An 8,329-nucleotide genomic window follows, 5' to 3' on the forward strand; every position below is an offset into this window, starting at 1 on the left:
GGTGCCCCCACAATCACCGGACGGGCCCCGCAAGGGACCCAGCCCGGCGCCGATCCACCCCCTGATGAGGGACTGAAGATCGACTTCAACCACTCGCCATCTATGATCAGCAGAGGAGCCCGGAGAAAGCTAGTTGTGCCCGGGGAGAGCTCGCGAAGTAGGAGCGGTGTGCCCGTGGGCTCAAGGCACGCCGCGGGTTGGCCTACCTCTCCAGCCGACCTCACATCGAGGATAGCACACAGGCTTGGGGCTATCAAGGTCGGCGGTGGAGGTGAAGCCTAAGGAAGCGGCTCCTTGGCTGGCTCCGCGGGCTCGACAGGAGGGATCCTGAAAGGCCACGGTCAGCAAAGGGAACGGCAAACAAGGAACTATAATAAGGAGGGACTTATTCGTCCACGGCGAAGTACTTCCTGTGCTTCAATGGGCGGCACGGGTGATCATCACCACCCAAAGCCTCCTTCCTCTTGCGAAGGGCCTCGAAATCTATGCGGAACCGGCCCAAGCTCTCGACATGAGGGCCAGCGCACGGCATAGGAGCCGAAGCATCAGGATGACCTACATCAAGGGCGCCAGTCTGAGAGGAGCAATCAGGTGCCACCTCTTGGTGGCCTGCCGAGGCCTCGGGGGCTTAGGCCCCGGGAGCCGCAGGTCGCGTCCCCTCATCAGCCAGCACCTCGAGATGGGCTCCATAAGCTCCATAGGATGACGCCTTGGGAGCCCTGCGCGACATCGGCACCTCAACGTCAGTCCCCCCAGCTCCCGCCGATGCCAGCCTCCCTGCACCGACTCCTGAGGCAGGACCGGCGCGGGCGATCGGGGGAGGAGCCACGGCAACCAGATTCTCGCACGGCCCCACAAGGCCAGCCGGGCGCAGCCCCCATTCGTCAAAGTGGGGCATCTGCCTCACGAACTTGACCCTGTTTGAGCAGAGATACAAGAGGGCGCCTCCATGTCGGACGCTTCCTAGAGAGGGGTCGCTAGTCAGGACTCTCAGCACCTTCCTCAGCATTTCAGGCGCAAGATCGCCTTCCTGGAGCCTCATGTGGTCGTGACGCCCGGAAAAAGCCCACACCGGACAGGAATGGCGCTGGAGAGGAGCGATGCGGCGCTGGAGGAACTCCTTCACCACCTGAGGCACCATCACGCCAAGCGTCCTCAACCTCTCAAAGCGATGCCAGGTGAAAGCAAGCTGGGGGCTCGTGAGCTCCTCGTGACCCCAGCCGGGATTGGGAATAGCAGGCAATGTTGGGTGCGCGAGCAGGGGCTGGGCACCCCAACGTCCACATACAGCCATCGCTCCCGGAAGCCGCTCGTAGAAGACGGGAGACCAAAATCGATCCCCAAGGCGGCCGTCTCCGGCACGGCCTGGAAGCTCACGCATCCCGAGCATTGTGAAGGGTCAGTCAGGAGAAGAGAGAAGAAGTGGCGCAGAAGAGCAATGGAAGGAGGAATCCCCGCCATGGCCTCGCAGACAAAGGCGAAGGCAGCAAGAAGAGTAATGGATTGGGGACCGAGATGCATCATATGGATCTGGTAATGGGAAAGCACCGCATTGAAGAAAGCGGAGAAGGGGGGAACCAGGCCCGCCCACAGGGCGTCGGCGAAGAATCGGACCTCCGTGATGATCCTATCGAAGGAGGCATGGGACGCGGGCCAGGCCGTTGTCCTCCCGCACTCGTTGATGCTGGAGGCAAGCGCGGAGCGAACCTTCTCCAAGGCTTCCAGATTGAGTATGAGCGACTGGTCGACGGCGGGAGCAGCTGCTGGAGGTGAGCCGGACGAAGGCGCAGGTTTCTTCCCCTTTTCCTTTTTTGTTGGCGCCATGGCAATCGAAAGGGGGAAGAACCCAAGATGGATTGGAGCCGGAAGCAGAGGCTCAAGGAGGAAAGGGGAACAAGAAGCGCGCGGGTAGCAAGGGGAGAATAACTGTGTACAAGCCTCGTGGCCGCCTAGCTAGGCGCATAATGAGGGAGCATGGGGAAGCGGAGACGCCCACGTCCAATCAACCGCCACGCGGTGCCCAAGGCCACAGGCTGTTGGGACCCGCGGCGCTCCGCACTTGCCCCTTCGCTTCTCTGCTTAGCCAAGTCCGAGCATGCCTTGTGCCGGGGGCTACTGTCGGCGTCCTGGGAACGGGGGTCCCCAGACTTGCCTCCCTACGGCCTGCGGCATGGCTCAAGTGGTGGCCTAGTACGGCCCATCTTCATCAACGCAAACTCTAGACCCTCGTGAGGGGCCAAGCCTCGTGGGGCGGATGATGCAAGGCTTCCTCAGGAGTGGCCTCACCAGGCAGGCTCGCGAGGAGGCGGAGAGATCAAGGCAAGGGTACCTCGCGAGGTGCCCATGACGCAAGACATGACGATCGAGACCAGGCGGGCGCTAGGCGAGCGCCGGCCTGCGCAGTGTCCTTGTTTCCTCTTTGGTGTAAAGGGGGCAAGCACAGGCGTGGAGTACCAACGCATCAGGCAAAGGTTACCATTTCGGTGCAACGAGACCAAGACCAACAGAACGGCAGGATGGAGGTCACCATGGAGCCCAAGACGGCGTCATCGCCAGTGCCTTTGGCAGCCGAAGACCAACTTTAGTCAGGATAACTTGTACTAGATGTTCCCCTTCAAAATGGACGTTGTTGGCTCCCTTCCCGCTCAATATTTGGGAAGAGGACTAGGGCCTCTATAAATAGAGATAGCCACCATAGTAGAGGGGAGGACGGATCCCTTCCTACGAGAACACCACACCAGCTCAAGAACACCTCTCACGAGGCTGTTCTTCCCCTGTACTGTTCATCATCAGCGCCTGAGGCAATCCACCACACCACACACTGGAGTAGGGTATTACACCACAACGGTGGCCCGAACCAGTACAAATCTCGTGTCCCTCGTGTTGTTCATCGATTTAGCTTAGATTCTTGCGAGGCGATTGGATGTGGATTGGTAGGGGGAAGATCTTCGCGCGCACCCCAGAGTTCGAACCTCAAGGATCTGCCGGAACCCAACATCCAACAGACGGTCTCGTCCACCCCTCCCCGGCCAGGAGATGGCCTTTGGGATGACGCCTCGGTGTCCTCCATGGCAGGGGGAGAGAGGGCGCGAGATGGGACGTCACTCTCCGCCTCTCCAGGGGCTAGAGAGTTTCCCTGCGAAGAAGAGGGGATCGGGATCTTGCGCGGAGGGATGAAAAGCATAAAAGGATTGGGCATGACAGAGGCAGATTAAAGCGATAATTAAACAAGTAAGTTTCTGACACTTACATTTTGGCCAGGGGCTTCTCTGTTTGGACCCTCTCTGGGCTGTGTTTGGACTCCGAGTCCGAACTATCCGAGAGGACCACCCTCCCCTTCTTCGGCGTCACCCCATCTAGGTTCTTAGAGGCTGTCCTCTTTCCCCTCCTCGTCTTGAGGGGGGAGTCGCTCTCCACTTCCTCTTCCTCCTCCTCCTCCTCTTCGTCCTCGTCTTCCTCGTGGGAGGACACGGGCTCGGTCTCTCCGGACACAGCTTCTGGAGGACCTTAGCAGCGGGGCCCATCATTGGGCCCCTTGCTCTTCTTCTTAGCCTTCTTCTCCGATGGCTTATAAGGCGTCGGGACCAGCATCTCCTCCAGCTAAGGAGTGACTGGGTTTTCGGGCAGCGAAGTCGGACTCTTGATCCCCTCCGACTTCTTGGTCCAGCCCTGTAACAAAGGATGGGTTGATTAGTTTGGCATAGATCGAATATACATATATGAACTTGGTATGTCTTCGAAGATATCGAATACTTATCGGAGAGGATGGATTCGTGGAATTGAGGCCGACGTCTTCGGTCTCCATGGGCCAGCTCTTCTGCGCCTTGAAGCGCAGCTTCCACATTCCCTCGTGCGTGGTGCCAAGGAAATGTTGTAGCATCTGCAGCTCCTTTGGCTTAAATTCCCACATGGGGGAAGCCCGGTCCTGGCAGGGGAGAATGCGGCAGAAGAGCATGATCTGAACCACGTTGGTTAGGCCAATGTTCTTCCCCGGCACGTTGGTGATGCGCATTTGCAGCACCTGCACCTCCGTCTGGGACCCCCAGTCATGGCTCTTCGCGTTCCAGGAGGTGAGCCTCATGGGGGGTCCAGATCTGAACTCCAGAATCGCCGCCCACTTAGTGCGGCGCGGCTCAGTGATGTTGTCAGGACCTCGACTCAATGCCACACCGATCTAGCATGTAACACCCCATATCACTTTGCAGCCTCACGCATGGTATTCCCACGGGTGTCGCTTTACCAGGCCAGGGAGGATTTGCGCCTTTTGGCACACGTATATGATAGCGTTGCTAGCATCCATATGACAAGGAGCCCGCGCTAACATGACTAGTCGTGAACCCAAAGTGGCGCTAACTTACAGGGATAGGCATGCATGACCCAGCAACGAACGTGTCGGTCATTAGCGAGTGAATCCGGGCTGTAGCAACTGGGCTAGCAGGACTCCGGTAAACCGGGCTGTAGCGGGCTAACAGGACTCCGGTAGACACCGCGTGACATTTCCCTGAAGGGACAGACACATGAACAAAGAAGGACACATGTCGGCCAGCCTAAGTGCTCCGGAGCAGTAGCAAGCTACCATGGCTTAGTGGAAGCACTAGGAGACATTTCCCGGCAAGAGAGGCTACCAAGGATAAACAACTAGATAGTCAGATCGCACACATACCAAGCATTTCAATAACATGCACACAATATGCTTGATATGTGCAAATACAACATGGTATCACAACATGACTCTACAACTCAAGTATTTTATTCAATAGGCTCCGAGGAGTGAGATATTACAAACATGGGTCTCATGACCCAACACTCAGAGCATACAAGTCAAAACAGAAGCGGAAGCTTAACATGTCTGAGTACAGAAAACTATAAATGAAAAAGGCTGAGAAGCCTGACTAACTACCAGATCCTGCTGAGGCACAAGATCGAAGCTGAGGTAACAAGATAAACATCAAAGTCCAAGTAGAACTACTAGCGAGACTGAAGTCTCTCTGCAAAAACATAAAATAGGCAAACATGAGTACAAATGTACCTAGCAAGACTTACATCAGAACTATCTACATATGCATCATTATCAACAAAGGGGGGTGGTGGAGTTTGACTGCAGCAAGCCAGCTTTGACTCAGTGGCTAGCCGGAACTACGACTGCAAGTAACACTTTTGAGGTGGCGCACACGAGTCCACATATTCACCATATCAATACACCACTATGGATCTGCTCCCGTCTCCCTACGAGAACGCCATCCATAGCACTCACACTTATCTTGCGCATTTTAGAGTATCCACTTTCACTTGTCTATGAACTGTACAGGCAACCCAGAAGTCCTTTACCACAGACACGGCTATTCGAATAGATAATGTTAACCCTGCAGGGGTGTACTTCTTCACACACGCTCTCGCCACTTGTCGCCATGTACACGTCATGTATCTCGGCAACCTTCAAGCGGAAGCCTGGCGAGGGAGTCGGCCACGACTGACTAACCACACAATTCTCTTGTCCAGGTTTATCGCCTATTCAGGTTCCATCCGCAAGGAGATTCGGCCGGGGTGTCACTCACGGCCCCAAACGATGTGTGCAGGGTTCCCAAGCCCACCATCTGGGTGCCACTTGGTACACCGGGCCAGTGTGCCTAGTCTGTCCCAAGCCCACCTGTACCAGGTGCCACTTGGTAGACTACTAACACTATCTACAAACACCAGAAACTAGTTGCAACTCCTGGACAAAGATCATGTTGATTAATAAGTCGAGAGGGGGCGAGTTACCGGAACCCAATGTGTGGTATTAACTGTTCATGGATCATAAACACAGAACTCAGTTCCTGAGGACAGTTTCAATGAGACAACCCACCATGTACTCCTACATGGCCTCTCATCGCTACCTTTACCAAATCGTGTTCACACACTTAGCTCTCAATAGTAGGACATGTTCACCACATTCCAATTCATCCCCGATGAATCGGACCTGACACAACACTAAGCAATAGAAGGCATGACAAACAAGCATGAATGAGTAGGCACATCAGGGCTCAAACAACTCCAACTCATACTAGTGGGTTTCATCTATTTACTGTGGCAATGACAGGTCATGCAGAGGAAAGGGGTTCAACTACCGCAGCATGTAACAGTTGAATCATTCTTGTCCTAATGCGGTAAAAGAGAGCAGGAGCGAGATAGTGGGATTGTATCAGAATGAACAAGGGGGTTTTGCTTGCCTGTAACTTCAGAAGATAATATAGTTCTTCATCGGTGTCATCGAACTCATCATCGGTACCACGTCTACTGAGGGGGGACAATTACCGGCAACAGAGAGGGAACACAATCAATGCAATGCAACAATATGATGCATGATCATGACATGGCAAAATGAATGTGTTTGACCTAATGCAACTAAGAACAAAAAGGTTTGAGCTAATTTGAACCAAGGGTTCAAATTCAAACTCAAGTTATGAATTTATAATGTGCATTATCATGTTTTGGTATGAACAGCAAGGTTAAGTTGCTTTATCATGCATGAAACAAGTACCAATGGATAGATTGGATTTTTCTGATCATTTTTCATATATAAATTATTTGATTTGGAGCTATGATTGAATTGTTATGAATTTTAGGAGTTTAGGACATTTTCTGGAATTTCCTGATTATTTTTAAAACCAGAAAATCATTAATTGCAATAGCACTATGTCATGCCTGCGTCAGCAATCAACTGGGTTGACCCAGGTCAAACCTAACGTGTGGGGGCCACACGTCAGCGACACAGGGCTAATCCCGATCAAACCCAGCGCTGACTGGGGTTTGACCAGGCCTGGGGCCCACTGTCAGCGTCTAATGGTGGTCCAGCTGGCGGGGGTTAGTGCTAATGATGAGGCCATGTCGGCTCTCGCCGGAGTTTCACCGGTGGTGACCTAAACTGTGGCGGCAACTCACCGGACTTGAGCTGCGGGCGACGGCTGGATGCGCGAAGGCCTCCAGGAGGTAGCCCGCGCTCGACCGCCTCTAGCAGAGCGATCGGAAGGCCTCGGATCGCCGGAGATGACAACGGCGAGCACAGAGGCGGCGGCCGCAGCTCGGGTGAGCTCGAGGTCGGGGCCACAACGGCTTTGGTGATGAGGGGTTAACGCCTACGGCGTCTACGCGGTGCGGCGAGGACGTTGGACGCATGCCCGGGACCAAATGGTCACCGAAGCATCATCGCCGGCGAGCTTTGGTGGCGGCGCTGTCGGATGAGAGAGGCGCGGCGGCTATGGCATGCTAGTGAGAAAACGGAGAGGGGAGGATGATCAGGAGCTCACGTGGAGTGCAGTGGTGGCCTTGGCGTGCTCGGAGAAGCTCGGACGACGACGAGTCGGTGATGGAGATCTGTGGTGGACGACGATGAAGAAGTGGTCGGGGACGGCGCGTTGGAGCTCTTCCGGCCATGTGAGCTGACAGAGAGGACGAGGGTGGCACGGCGGAGCTCGAGGGCTGGTCCATGGGTCTAGTGCTGGCTGGTGGCCGCGGTGGTGACGAACGGCGGCGACGAACCCGTTCGGGTGAGTGAGAGAGAGAGATCCAGGGGAGAGGGTGAGGACAGGGGAGAGTGATAGGAGTCCGGGGGGCGAGGAGGAGTGCGTGGCACTCGGGGCTGGCTCCAGAAGCGGCGGAAGCAGGAGGTGGCTCGGGCGTGTGCCAGCGCGCGGTGGCCACACGCCCTCGTGCCTACTGGCACGAGGTTGAGGATGACTGGCGCATGGGCCTGGTGGGCTGGCTTCTCTCCTGGGCCAGGTAAGTAATAGGTACTCCCTCCTTCTCTGTTTTCTATTTTAATTACTGTTTTCTATTTATTTCAATATGTTTTGATTTAGTTCAAGCACTAAACCATTTTTGTTTCTTCCAATAATTTTTGCAGGGACTGAAAGGAATATTCCAGAGCCCCTCACAAAATATCAGAATTATTGAAGCATTAAAAATATATATAACATATATTTGCTCCAACTCAAATACAATATGTGTTATTTCAAAAATCCAAAATGTCATGGAAAAATGTGCATCATCTCTGGTTACTGTTTCCAGCATTTTCCAAAAATGACGAACATTTTTGAAAGCCATTTTGGGTTCACTAAAAATGTTTTAGTTGAACCTATTGAATTCCTTTAATGCTAGGGTTTGAAATAATCCCCATTTCAAATTTAAGAGAAACTTAAACATGATGCAACACAAGACTGGCTAACCTAGAGTAGGCCAGAACTAGGGATGTGACAGATGTAGAACCACTCCTATTGCCATATCGTCACGGTCTCCATGAAGGCCCCCTTAGGCCATGTGGTGTTCGGCGGTTTGCTGATCATAGCTCCGC

This window comes from Triticum dicoccoides, chromosome 6B, assembly GCF_002162155.2.
Source record: "Triticum dicoccoides isolate Atlit2015 ecotype Zavitan chromosome 6B, WEW_v2.0, whole genome shotgun sequence".
Lineage (NCBI taxonomy): Eukaryota > Viridiplantae > Streptophyta > Magnoliopsida > Poales > Poaceae > Triticum > Triticum dicoccoides.